The sequence below is a fragment of the Girardinichthys multiradiatus genome, chromosome 19 (assembly GCF_021462225.1).
Source record: "Girardinichthys multiradiatus isolate DD_20200921_A chromosome 19, DD_fGirMul_XY1, whole genome shotgun sequence".
Taxonomy (NCBI): Eukaryota; Metazoa; Chordata; class Actinopteri; order Cyprinodontiformes; family Goodeidae; genus Girardinichthys; species Girardinichthys multiradiatus.
In genome coordinates, this window is record NC_061811.1 from 4,654,389 (window position 1) to 4,667,152 (window position 12,764).

The 12,764-nt window shown below is 40.2% G+C and overlaps 1 long non-coding RNA gene across 1 annotated transcript in view; it reads left to right on the top strand.

The window, feature by feature from the left end:
• Positions 1 to 3,923: 3,923 nt before the first annotated feature.
• Positions 3,924 to 12,764, top strand: part of LOC124884964 — a 45,483-nt gene continuing 36,642 nt past the window's right edge. Inside the window, exon 1 of the long non-coding RNA XR_007042555.1 lies at positions 3,924 to 3,986. This is a non-coding gene — a long non-coding RNA (uncharacterized LOC124884964). The remainder of the gene's footprint in view (positions 3,987 to 12,764) is intronic.

A 12,764-nucleotide genomic window follows, 5' to 3' on the forward strand; every position in this document is an offset into this window, starting at 1 on the left:
CCACATCTTATTTGTTTGTACTTTCTGTCCCACTTTGATGTTTGATGTTTCAGATCAAACAAACATTGATATTAGACAATGATGACCTCAGTAAATACAAAAAGCAGTTTTCAAATGACGATTTAATTTATTAATGGAAAAAAAGATATCCAAACCAACATGAACCTACAGGAAAAAGTTTTTGCTCCTCCTTGAAATTCACTGGCGACAGCCTGGCCTGAATACTGCCAGACCTGTGGAATCAAGAAATCTGTTGAGCCACAGTGAGAGCCATTATCCACATATGGAAAACACATGGAACAGTGGTGAACCTCTGCAGGAGTGGCCTGCCTACCACAAGTACTCCAGGAGCACATTAACGATTTATCCAGAAGGTCACTAGACAACCCAGAACAACATCTGAAGCTCTGCAGGCCTCACTTGGCTCAGTTAAGGTCAGTGTTTATGATTCCACAATAAGAAAAAGAGACTGGACAAAAATGGCCTCATGAGTTCCATCCCCATAACTGACCAAAACAACACAAAGGCCCATCTTACATCTTACAAGACAAACATAGTACTTTTTCAAATGTTTGGGTCCAGTTACATCAGATGTAAAACTAACACAGCATTTCAGAAAAATGTCATCATACAAACAGACAGATGTGGTGGTAATGTCAGGAACTGAACAATATGTCGTACCTGATGAAAGCATAAATGTTTCTCTCTAGAGAACTGCAGGACAGTGATCCACAAGAACATGTCCTTCTCTGAATTGAAAAATGAAAAAGTCTGGATTGAGATGCTGTGGCATGACCTCGAAAGGCCATTCATGCTATTCAATCTAAACAACGAAGGTAAATACATCGCAATCACCTTGTTACTGCTAAGTATTTCTGATGAATTATTCAAATATGTCAAAAAACTCTAAATTTACACTGAAGCAACAGCCTGTCAGAAACAGGAAGCTAAACATTTTAGTGCAAAAAAAAAGTTAATAATTTTTATTATATTGCATGTTTTTTTTTTATTTAGTTTTTGAAAATATTTTTTGCTGAGCTTTATTGACAGGATTCAGACAGGAAAGGAGCAAAGAGAGATGCGGGGAAAAGATGCAGCAAAGGACCTGATGTCTGGAGTGGAAACCCAGACGGCTGCATTGTGGACTAGCAGTCTCTTTAAATGGCGCTCCTGCTTTACAGCGACACTACAACCCGCCTCAAGTTTTACTTCATTTTATATTAGTTCACACAGCTGCTGACCAGGGTATAGGTGGGAGGTGCTGTCACATTTTTCACCGTAAACTAATTTCTTAAAATTATCAAGAAGTTTTCTCAATTTCACTTCACATCTGCCTTCTGTATAAATTACAATATATCATATCCAGTCCGGTAATTCATATGCCAGAAATTGGTCAAACTAAACCATGTCAGCCAGTAAATGATGCAGAAATAAGAAAAGAGGAAAATCCCTGGAGATGAATTAAAAGGGAAATAAAGAGGATCAAATTACAGGAAATTAAGAAGAGAATATGCTGAATATGCTTTACTCCAGGATGCACGAGGGAAGTTTAAATAAAGGAAAATCATTGATGTCTTTCCCTGTGTTAGGTCCAGTAACCACAATGTGCTCCAGAGCTTCACTTAGCTGTGATCAATATTGACATTGTCATTAATCATTTCTCCTGTAATGAAGCAGGGGAAGGCTGTCCTGTGAGAGACATTAGACCTGCGAGACCTACATGTTCCTTACATCCTCAGTCCACTAAGCACCCACAATAAAACTTGTTTGGTACTTTTCTCTCTTTTTGAATTTCAATCAACTCAAAGCAAGTAATTATAGCTTTGGCTTGATGACACATTCCGTTTTGTTATTTTCATCTTGTGTAAACACAAGTTGCAGGCAGAGAAGCAAAGCTGTCAAAAACAAGATGGTTGGTCTTGAATATTTTCAACCACAAAACAGAGCTTATGAGAATGTGTGTTAGCGAGAACCCTATTGCTCACTCTGACTGTGAAGGGGTCAGTAGGGTGTGCAACTCATTCCTCACTGGGCCTCACTAATAGCCATGCAAACACACATTTAGCAGTGACACAAAAATCCAAGGGCACGAAACCGTTCATCACTGAATCTTAAAAGCAAAAGCTTCATGCTTCCGCACACCAGCAGCAGAAAGCTTGAGCTGAAAGGACACAATGAGAGAAGTGGCTCAAAAGGCTGACAGATCTATTTGGAGCTAGTGCAATAGATACATTGGGTGCACGTCACAGAATGGAATTATGCACAAAATGAAGCCGCAGTGTGGGGTTTGGAGAAGGCCCTCCCTTGCTTGGTGTCTGAGTAAACACTGCTGTTGCTCGGCTGGAGCGGCCGCAGCTGTGGCAGCCCATGGCCACCGCTGCCACTGAAGTCTAAGTTTACTCTGATACGTGACAGGTTGATGACAGGCAGCCTGAGTACAGAACGCAGAGGGACCCTAAGACTGTATAACTGCTTACAGAGTTAAGTAGACTTAACTTTGTGACATTTGTGATTGAAAGAATATTTTGTTTATTAGAATATTTTATGTGATTTAACTAAGTTTGAAATTGATGCTTTACAAGTTAAATAGTATTTAAAGGACACTTTAGTACTTTTAAAAAGTTACTTTAGAAACCAAAAAATATCGTGGTGTAATTATATGTTTATATATCATAACTGAGAAGTTGTGCTGTAGAAAAAGTGTCTGACATATGTAATAATATTCTCTAAAGGGAAGAGCTAAATAAGATTTTTAATCAATGATTTAATCAGAAGCTTAAATGCAGCCCCAACACTAAATACCACAGGCATTTGAAGGGACCCGCCTTGATCATGTTTTGAAAATAAGAACGTTTTGTTGGGAAGCCTTGACTACTGGAATTAATCTCAGAGTAACTGAATTTACAACCTCCTGAAACTAAACATCCGTCATGTTCTGCTACACTTACTGAGAAAACTGGAAAAAATCCTAGAGTCCAATATCTGGAACCCGACTGAGCTTCTGCACCAAAACAGACCTGATTATATAAAGATACACACTGCATCTAACAAGAGCCAGGAGGATCCATCGTCCATGCTTTAACAGCAGACATCCTCAGATCAAAGGTCCAGTGGCAGAACCTGGAGGTATCAGAGGGATCTACATACAGTGCCTTGCAAGTATGAACATTTTCACATTTGGTCATCTTACTACAAACTTCAATGTATTTTCAAACAGTTTTGCAGGTCTTTTGCAGAATAACTCTACCAGCTTTGCACATTTCGAAGCTGAAATGTCCTCGTTCTTCTATTGCCAGATTTTAAAACAGCTCAGGCTCAGTCAGATTTGATGGAGAGAATTGATTTTCAAGTTTTGCCATTAAACCTCCATTGGATTTAGGCAGCAACTTTGTCTAGGCGACTATGATTCAGCTATGATTTGATCTCAAACACTCCAACGTAGCTCTGGCTGAATTTTAAGGTTGTTTTAATGCTTTTATTGTCTTTAGTCTCAAACAATTGTCTCTGACCATTTTCCCGCTGAACTCTGATCAGCTTCCCCCTCACTGCTGAAGATTAGCATCCCCACAGCATGGATGAGGTGCAGCATTATCAGGGTGTATTCAGAATGTAGTAGATCAGTATATGGTTTGAATAAAAACCAGATGCTCTAATAATATACATCTGTTTGTCCCAGAGAGGCAGTATCTACCCTCACTTTATCTAATCTTAACAGTGACTATGATTTCCTAACAATCCAGGATTTTTGCATTCTTGTGGTGCTGAAAAAAGGAGCTGATTTAAAAAAGTGACAACTACACAACAAGTCTCAGGGATCAAATGCTCTGTTTACTGCCTGCCTGTGTTGCCTCTGGGTAAGAAGAAAAACAACCCCCCTCCTTATTAACACAGCCCACTTGGTAGTGTGACTCTCTGACAGTTGCTCAGCCACTTCTGACAGATGTGACACTTCCTTGCATTTGATGTTTGTCGGGTTCGAGGACATGGTGAGTTTTTCAAGTATGTATTGTATGGTATAAAAGACGTAGGAGTAGCCTATGTGTCTTCTTCAGATTGTTCTCCTAGCTTTGTCAGTTATATTTCCAGAAGATTACAGGCAAGCAAAAATGACAGCAGCTTGATTTCATACAAATGCAGGAAATACATAATGCATAGCATTGTCTGAATGAACTCTTTCACATGCTAATGCAAACCTTTCTGCAGATGTCTCAAAGGTGTGTGCCAGAGAGTGCAGAGCAAAAGAGAAAAGGTGAAAATTAAAAATAACGAATAAGCAAAGAATGAAACCCCCTAACCCCCTTTTAAAAAGGAATTTAATGTGATAGATCAACTCAAAGTAGTCCATAACTGTATTGAGGTCCTTTTACTCTATGCTATTCTTAAATAACGTCCAGTGCAACCATTTGCCTTCAGCAGCGATTAGTAAACAGAGTCCACCTGTGTGTAATTTAACCTCTGTATAAATGCAGCCATTCTCTTTCTGACCTCAGATGTTAGAGAACATTAGAGAACAATCATGAAGTCCAAGGAACACAGCACACAGGTCCACAAGACAGTTTTGCTTAAAGCAAGGTTAGGTTATAAAACAATAACAAGGAGAATTTGGTTTCATTTGTCACATTTAGTTTTCTGTATTTATTTGATATTTTAGTTTAGTTTTACTTAGTGTGTGGTTATCCTGCATAGTTATTTTTCTGTGATTTGTTGCCATGTTGACTTATTCTATCTTTATTAGTCTATATCAGCGGCAGTTTATTCAGTTTGGACTGATGTCACTAATCACCTCCACGGCAATTAAGCCTCCAGTTTTCAGTCACTCTTTGTCAGATCCTTGCACTGTTCTGTCATGTCAGTATTGTGACCCAAACTGACAGATCAGGCAAGGACAGCATTTATCAGAGTAACAGCAAAGGTAACTCTAAAGGAGCTGAGGTGATCCACAGCTGTAGTGGGAGAAACTGTTGACAGGACAGCAACATTTGTCGTGTACTCCACATATATGACCTTTATCACCTTGAATACACCATCCCCACAATTACAGATGTTTGTGCCACCACCATGCTGTTTTAGATAAGCAGGGACAAGAAAGCTGGTCAGAGTTGTTGGCAAGACTGATGGAGCTAAATACAGGAAAATGCTTGAAGAAAATCAGCTAGAGGATGCAAAAACAGGGTGATAAAGCGGCAATGACCCTAAGCATACAGCTAGAGCTACAAAGGAGTGGTTTCAATCATGGGTGTCCAAACCTTTTGGAAAGTGGGCCAAAATCTGCAAATTAAATTTAAAAAATGAAAATAAAATGTATGAAAAATCTAAACTCATTGTGAGGTTATGTAGAGCAAGTGGTAAGAAATGTGGTAAGCAGACAGCATCAGCAGACCATTTTGGGGGTTTTTTGGTCCATTTTATTAACATTTTATTAAGTTCCCTGATTTTACTAATTTTATAGAGAACTGAAACACATCAGAATCTCATCAGACTACACCATTAGAAAAGAAGTTATATCAAACAATAAAGTCTAAAAAACAAACAAACAAACAGGAATAACAATATTAATCTAATTTATAATTTATCTACAAACATCAATGGTTTACAAAATACAACAATCTATGCCAGGCAGCTCAAAAGATTCATTTAAAAAAAACACAAAAAAAAAAACCTTCATTTGGTTCTACTCAGTGATGCAATCAACGACATCATAGCCTATACAAACAGGAAGTGTTGGGCCGGCCCCTCCCATAAAACCTGTCCTGGATGTAGGATCACACAACGGGATAAAAACTGTGCTGAGGTTGTACAAAATTTACAGAGATCATTTACCAGAAATGCACATTTAACTGCAGGAAAATTCAAAAATCACTAATGGTTCAATAGGGGTTACTTTAAACATCCTTAAATGTAAACTGTTACATAATGCTACCACAAATAAACCCAAAATGTGCAGCAAAGTTACAACAACAATGTTAAAATAAAGGACTTTGAATAACCATAAAACAAGATGCAGTGAACTATGAATATACTTATCACACTTTATCACACTTATTTTATTGTAATGTTTTATTTTACTTTACCTGTTGAATATAAAAAAGGACGTTGAATACAGAACACGTTATAAAACTAACAAAGCAGTAAGATTTTAGTTTTGGGTTAAAGGGTTTTTTAATCATTTTAGAACTGAAACATTAAAAAAGTTTATGTACATCTAGAAAGGCAGCAATGTCCAAAACATTTGGATCTATTGTTTTTATTTTTGTCAAAAAATGTTTTATTCTAGTTTCAGGAGCAAGAATGGCATTTGGGTCTCTCTTTATCTGACAACGCTGTTGTATTTAGCCATGTTTACCGAACAGAGTGCACCAGACTCTGCTTTTGAGTGAAATTCCTTAGATGTTTGTGATGGAATTTACTTTGAAGTTAAATGTAAGGCAGCAAATGAGGGTTAAAAACAAATATAAGTACCTTGGAATATTTATATTATATTATTTGGAATATTAAACATTTTCCATTTAAACTTTTGCAAAAGGTCTTATGTCAGTGGAAGTCCCATCCTAAAAAAGTGTTTTGCCCCTTTTCCGCTGGCTCGTTTTAGCCGGCGTGGCTCTGCACCACTCTGTTTTGCTCTACTCGGTACGGTAACTGTTGCGTTTCCACTGACCCGCCGATGGCTGAAGCTATGGTGGCGGAAGCCCCGCCTCCGGTCATGAGTGTAGTGCGCTGTGCTGCTATTAACGTTACTGTGTTACATTGTCACATTAAAGTAATCTGCAAGAAATGATAAAAAATGTATAGAAAATATAAACATAAATAAACTCGTCGTCTTCCGCTTTATACGGGACCGGGTCGCTGCATCAGCAGACTAAGCAGGGACACCCAGACGTCCCTCTCCCTAGATACCTCCTCCAGCTCCTCCGGGGGGAGCCCAAGGCGTTCCCAGGCCAGCCGAGAGACATAGTCCTTCCAGTATGTCCTGGGCCGTCCCCTGGGCCTCCTCCCAGTGGGACGTGCCTGGAACACCTCCCGAGGAAGGCGTCCAGGAGGCATCTGGTATAGATGCCTGAGCCACCTCAACTGGCTCCTCTCGATGTGGAGGAGCAGCGGCTCTACTCCGAACCCCTCCCAGATGGCCAAGCTCCTCACCCTATCTCTAAGGGAGTGCCAGGCCACCCTACGGAGGAATCTCATTTCAGCCGCTTGTATCCGGGATCTCGTTCTTTCGGTCATGACCCAAGGTTCATGGCCATAGGTGAGGGTAGGAACGTAGACCGACCGGTAAATTAAGAGCTTCGCTTTTCGGCTAAGATCTCTCTTCACTACAACGGAGCAACACAGAGCCCCCATTACTGTGGCAGCCGCACCGCTTCATCTGTCGATCTCCCGCTCGATTCAAGCCACCCTTTTCCGGTTGAGAACCATGGCCTCGGACTTGGAGGTGCTGATCCTCATCCCAGCCGCTTCACACTTGGCTGCGAACCGCCAGAGCGCATGCTGTAGGTCCTGGCTAGAGGGCCACGTCATCTGCAAAAAGAAGAGAGAAAATCCACTGGTCCCCAAACCAGACCCCTTCCGGCCCTTGGCTGCGCATAGAAATCCTGTCCATAAAAGTTAAGAACAGGACCGGTGACAAAGGGCAGCCCTGCCGGAGTCCAACATGCATCGGGAACAGGTCCAACTTAGTGCCGGCAATGCGGACCAAACTCCTGCTCCACTCGTACAGGGACCGGATGGCCCCTAATAAAGGGCCCCCGATTCCATACTCCTGGAGCACCCCCCACAGGGCATCCCAAGGGATACAGTCGAATGCCACCTCCAGGTCCACAAAACACATGTGGACCGGTTGGGTAAACTCCGTGAACCCTTGAGTACCCTGTAGAGGGTATAGAGCTGGTCCAGTGTTCCACGGCCGGGACGAAAACCACACTGCTCCTCCTGAAGCCGAGGTATCGGCCAGACTCTCCTCTCCAACACCCTGGCGTAGGCCTTACTAGGGAGGCTGAGGAGTGTGATCCCCTGTAGTTGGAACACACCCTCCGGTCCCCCTTCTTAGGAAGGGGGACCACCACCCCAGTCTGCCAGTCCAGAGGTACTGTCCCCGACAAAGCCCAGCCAGAACCTATAAAATAAGGCTCAGGGGTTCTGATGTGAGGGGCGTGTGGCTGAAACAGAGAGGAGAGATGCTGCTGTCTGGACTTGTAAAGCTCTAAAGTCTGTATAAAGTTAAAATTTTGGGCTTTGAAAAAGTTGTTTCTCATCCATGGCAATAACGAGGACAAGGACTTAAAAGTGCAAAACCGCGGACTTATGACCTTTGAAGTTAGTTTTAGGTTGGATATTGCATATTCGGACTCATCCTCCCGTGTGGTTCGATGCAGGCAGTCTGTTTACGGGCAGCTGCTCTCTGCCTGCTACCTCCTCCTGCAGATGCTGGTTCGCTGAAGGACCTTAAATAAATTTCCGAACCAAACACGTTGTTTCATGGTAGTATTGTTTTGTGAGTTTTAGGGGAAATGTACAGCTGAACAGTTGATTTTATGTATGATCAGCTGATTTAGGATGTTTTTAAATACAGCGCTCTTCCTGCATGTAATTCAGAAAGCTGATTTGTCCTTTCTCTTTTCTGTCAGCATTCAGGTATGGTTTACATGTATGACCTGCTTCAGCCACAGTGGTTCTAAATATTATTGTAGTTGTTCTTGAGTTTTATTAACTTTTCCCTGCGCTGTCTCAAAGAAAACCTTTTCAATTCTCCTCCTCCCACGGCTAATCAGTGAACAGCAGTCTGTTCACGTCACATATAGTCCCTACTCAGCCCCGGTCGTACCAGCTCAGAAGCAGGGACCAAAAAAGTAGGTACCGGTACAGAAATAATTGTAATGGAGACGCTCGGCAAAGCGAGCCGAGTGGAGTCGAGTAGGGCCAAATCAAGCCAGTGGAAAAGGGGCATGTCCACGACTTGCTCCTGTACCATTCTTGAATTGTGGGACTGGATGGCACAAAATCATTCCGAGGGGAACAAACGTCCGTGCCTCTGACACTCCTGGTTTAGATCAAATCAAATTTATGTGTTAAATACGGCTAGTATCATACCTAAATTCAAAAGGAAATCTGTTGTAAAACTTGGCAAGTGATGTTCACAGACACTCCCCATATACTCTGAATAAGATTGAGCTTTTCTGCATAGAAATATGAGCAACAAATTTAGTTTTTAAAAGTGCAAAGTATTAAAACACAGCGGCTGAATGCATATTAAAGCCACACTTTTCAGATATCTGTTTATAAAAAATATTTGAGAAGCATGTATCATTTACACAGCTTGCTGACTTTCAATTTGAAAAAAATCCAACACATTGAAGATTGTGACAAATTGTGGAAATGTTTTGGGAATGCTTCTGTAAGGCAATGTCACTAACCTCTAAGATACTAAAATATACAAGAGGTGCCTACTTTAAGGCGGTTCCTACTTGGCCTCATAACTCAAAGGCAGCTCCTCCATGATCACAGGAACTTTCCAGAAAAATCCAAGTTATTTATGGCCATGCAATGCAAAATCCAGACAGAAGTCCCTTAAGAAATGTATGGCAGAGTCATCAGGATCTGTGATTAACATGTCTGAAAGTATAATCACTGTTAAAGGAAGTGCTCTCACCAGCAGTAAAGATCAGCACTAAATCCTGGACCAGTTAATTGTATGGTGGTACTGTAAAGGCCTACAGGCACTAAATGCTTTAGTGAGATAAATGAAATGCTCATTTTGCGTTTTACACAAAGTTTCCGCATAATTATGGCTCCTTGTTTAGTGCATCCAAAGCACTGTCCGCTAATGAGTTCAGACAGTAATACTGATTTTATCGGTAAATACCTGCAACACCCAGCATATCAAAGAAAGCTGCACAAAGACAGCATAGCTTTTTTTAGGAAACTTAAAGATATCACCCAGTATATTCCCAAGATGACTAAAGCCTATATGATTATACAGATGTAGACATTGTTTGATGGCAGTGAATTGTATTCATCTGTGGTAGAAGATGGTATTCATCTGGTAAATTGTGGGTTTTTGTTTTCATCCTCTCCAACTTATTCAGGGCTTGAACTGAATTATTGTGTCCACTCTCAGCAGAACTATTCAGTCTCCTGCTTGAGAGTGCAAGTAACACAAAGCAGGCTTCCTCAGTCAGGCTCTGTGTTTATCACATCTTCCAGAGCGGACCTGCAGATCTGAGGGCAACCATTGTTTTATAGATTTTATGCATTTAACTTGCTGCCCAGTGACACACAAAACAAATGTCTTGCCAGAAGTGCTTCTCAGAGATGTCTGACACCACTATAGCTCTCAAGTTTCTTTAGTGTTGGTGCGCATTGGTTGTTCTTCTGACTGTTGACTCCAGCACTTTGCTATGTCTAAATAAACAGTGGTTAAGCTAAAGTTGCCGCTCTCATCTATCTTGTCACTGATTCCAACTCTTATCTGATGTTAAGCACACAGCCTGGCCTGTGTAACTAATTCCCACCATTTACATACATTCCTTTTTGTTAAATAAATGCACAAAAGCCCTGAAATGTTGATCTCCCTAAATCATCTTGGCTAAATTCACAGAAATACATTCAACATTTTTGGTGTAAATCACATGAGAGAAAAGTGGCTGTCATCTTTATTAATTGATAGAATTAAATTCGACATATTTTTAGTAAAATAACTAAGACATGGTTTGTATTTCATTTATTATGCTTAGCTTTGCTGTCTGGCTTTGGCCATAGATTCATTTGGACTGGGAATTATATAAGATCAACTTTAAATGGTTCATAGATTGTTTGCAAGATGCACACACAAAACAAAACCTGACTCATTATATCTTTAACCTTATTGTTGGGTTTTACCTGTTTGGACATCTGTTGGGTATTTAACAATACATGGGGTTGAAAGTTGTTACGTAGTTTGGCCAGATGTTTTGTTGTCCAGTGTAATGATCAGGAAACACTAGTTCTGTCTTTTCACACACATTTAACTGCTTTCAACAATTATTTTATCGCACACCTAATGCCTCATGAATCTTCTGCAGTGCATCAGATTTCTTTCCTGAATGTGCGTTTACGCTGGCCAAAGTATCTTTTTCATTTGAATAATCCTATTTTGCAAAAGTTCAAATTAAGAAAAACTTTCTAAAATAATCAATATTTATCAGTTGCTGTGAGTAAAGTTGCTGGTGTTAACAATCTATATTTTTACCCTTGAAATGGACACTATATATGAAGGGATGAAGGGGTGAGCTGACATGTAGCAGGAAAAAACAGTGCAGTAGTTGTGTTCTCTGCTTTCACCTAAAATATAACAGTTTGGGTTGTTGCGCTGCATCATTATGAATGATCCAGTTGCTGATTTTTTCATTCTGTTCCATTCTGCTCCTGCTTTTCTGGACTGTTACAGTGTGTTAACATTCCTCATTGCTATTCGCAGCAGCAGGTTTGTCATCGCGTCCCTTTTGTCCCCTTTCTGTTAATTTGCGCAGGGCGCCTCTGAGTGTGTAATTGCGCATGCAGAAGCTGAGTTTAAAGTTGTTCTGCGAGCAGATGCTTTATGTTTGTGGTCCGGACGGACCCAGTGAGGCAAAGACTACATTTTGCTTCGCCTTTAAACAAAATATTGGATAACAGGCTATTGCGCAGGAGAGCAGAGCTGTGTCCAAAGTAGTGTGCGCCCTCCACCATTGTTGCGCACATGGGGCAGCTGGTCTAGGCTGACAACAACACAGGAGCCGCACAGCTTGTTAACTGTGTTGCTCAACATAACTCGCAACAAATTGGCCAATCAATATTATTAGTGTTTGAAGAGATCAAGGTTTATCATTAACAGCTACAAAATTTAAACCTAAATGTAACATAATGCAACATAAAAAATTGTTTGTTGTAGGAGTTGGCTATCTGTATGTTGTAGCTTTACTAATTTTAAAACATAACGTCATAACTGTCCTGCACAAAGAATTTAAATCAAACATTTATGTACATACAAATTTGTTATTTTCCAATGATTTTGCTGAATTCAATTTGTTTGTTTTAACGATATAGAACGCATTTGATTGTTTAAATTGTTCTTTGGTGACACGCAATCATTTTTCACTGTATAAACGCTCCCCTGGTATATGTTCACATTCAAAGAACATAATCCAACTGATCCAGCTCCGATTACTCTGCAATGACACAATGTTACTGTCAATAATGCAATGAGTTATGTTTAGTGACCAGGTTAAACCATACTCTGTCTTTTCACCTGCTAATCAGAATCAGAAAGAACTTTATTGCCAAGTAAGGTTTCATACGTATGAGGAATTTGCTTTGATGGTAAGACATAGACACACATACAGCTGACATAAATAAATTTGGAAATATGAAGAATTGATTTTAGCATTTAGTTTGCAAATGAAAGATTTAATCTTCCTTGTCTTTATTTCTTTCCTATTAATTATATAATCAACATCATAGCACAATGGGTCCTTTACATGAACAGACAATGAACAGTCTGTGCGCACTTGACCAGTTAATTTGTACTTTGCCATGGTTAGATTTGTGCGCGTTCAGCGGCAGATGATCTTACTCACAGCGATGGTGTGCTGGAATGATCCAGACGTTAAAAAAAAGTGTTGCAAAGAGTTTTATCATAGGAGGTTGTTTGTGATTGGCTCCAAATCAGAACTTATATAATCCTACATAGAATGCTCTATTCTCATCTATTTTTATATTATTTTTATTTATGATAATCCAAATCTGTTGACAAA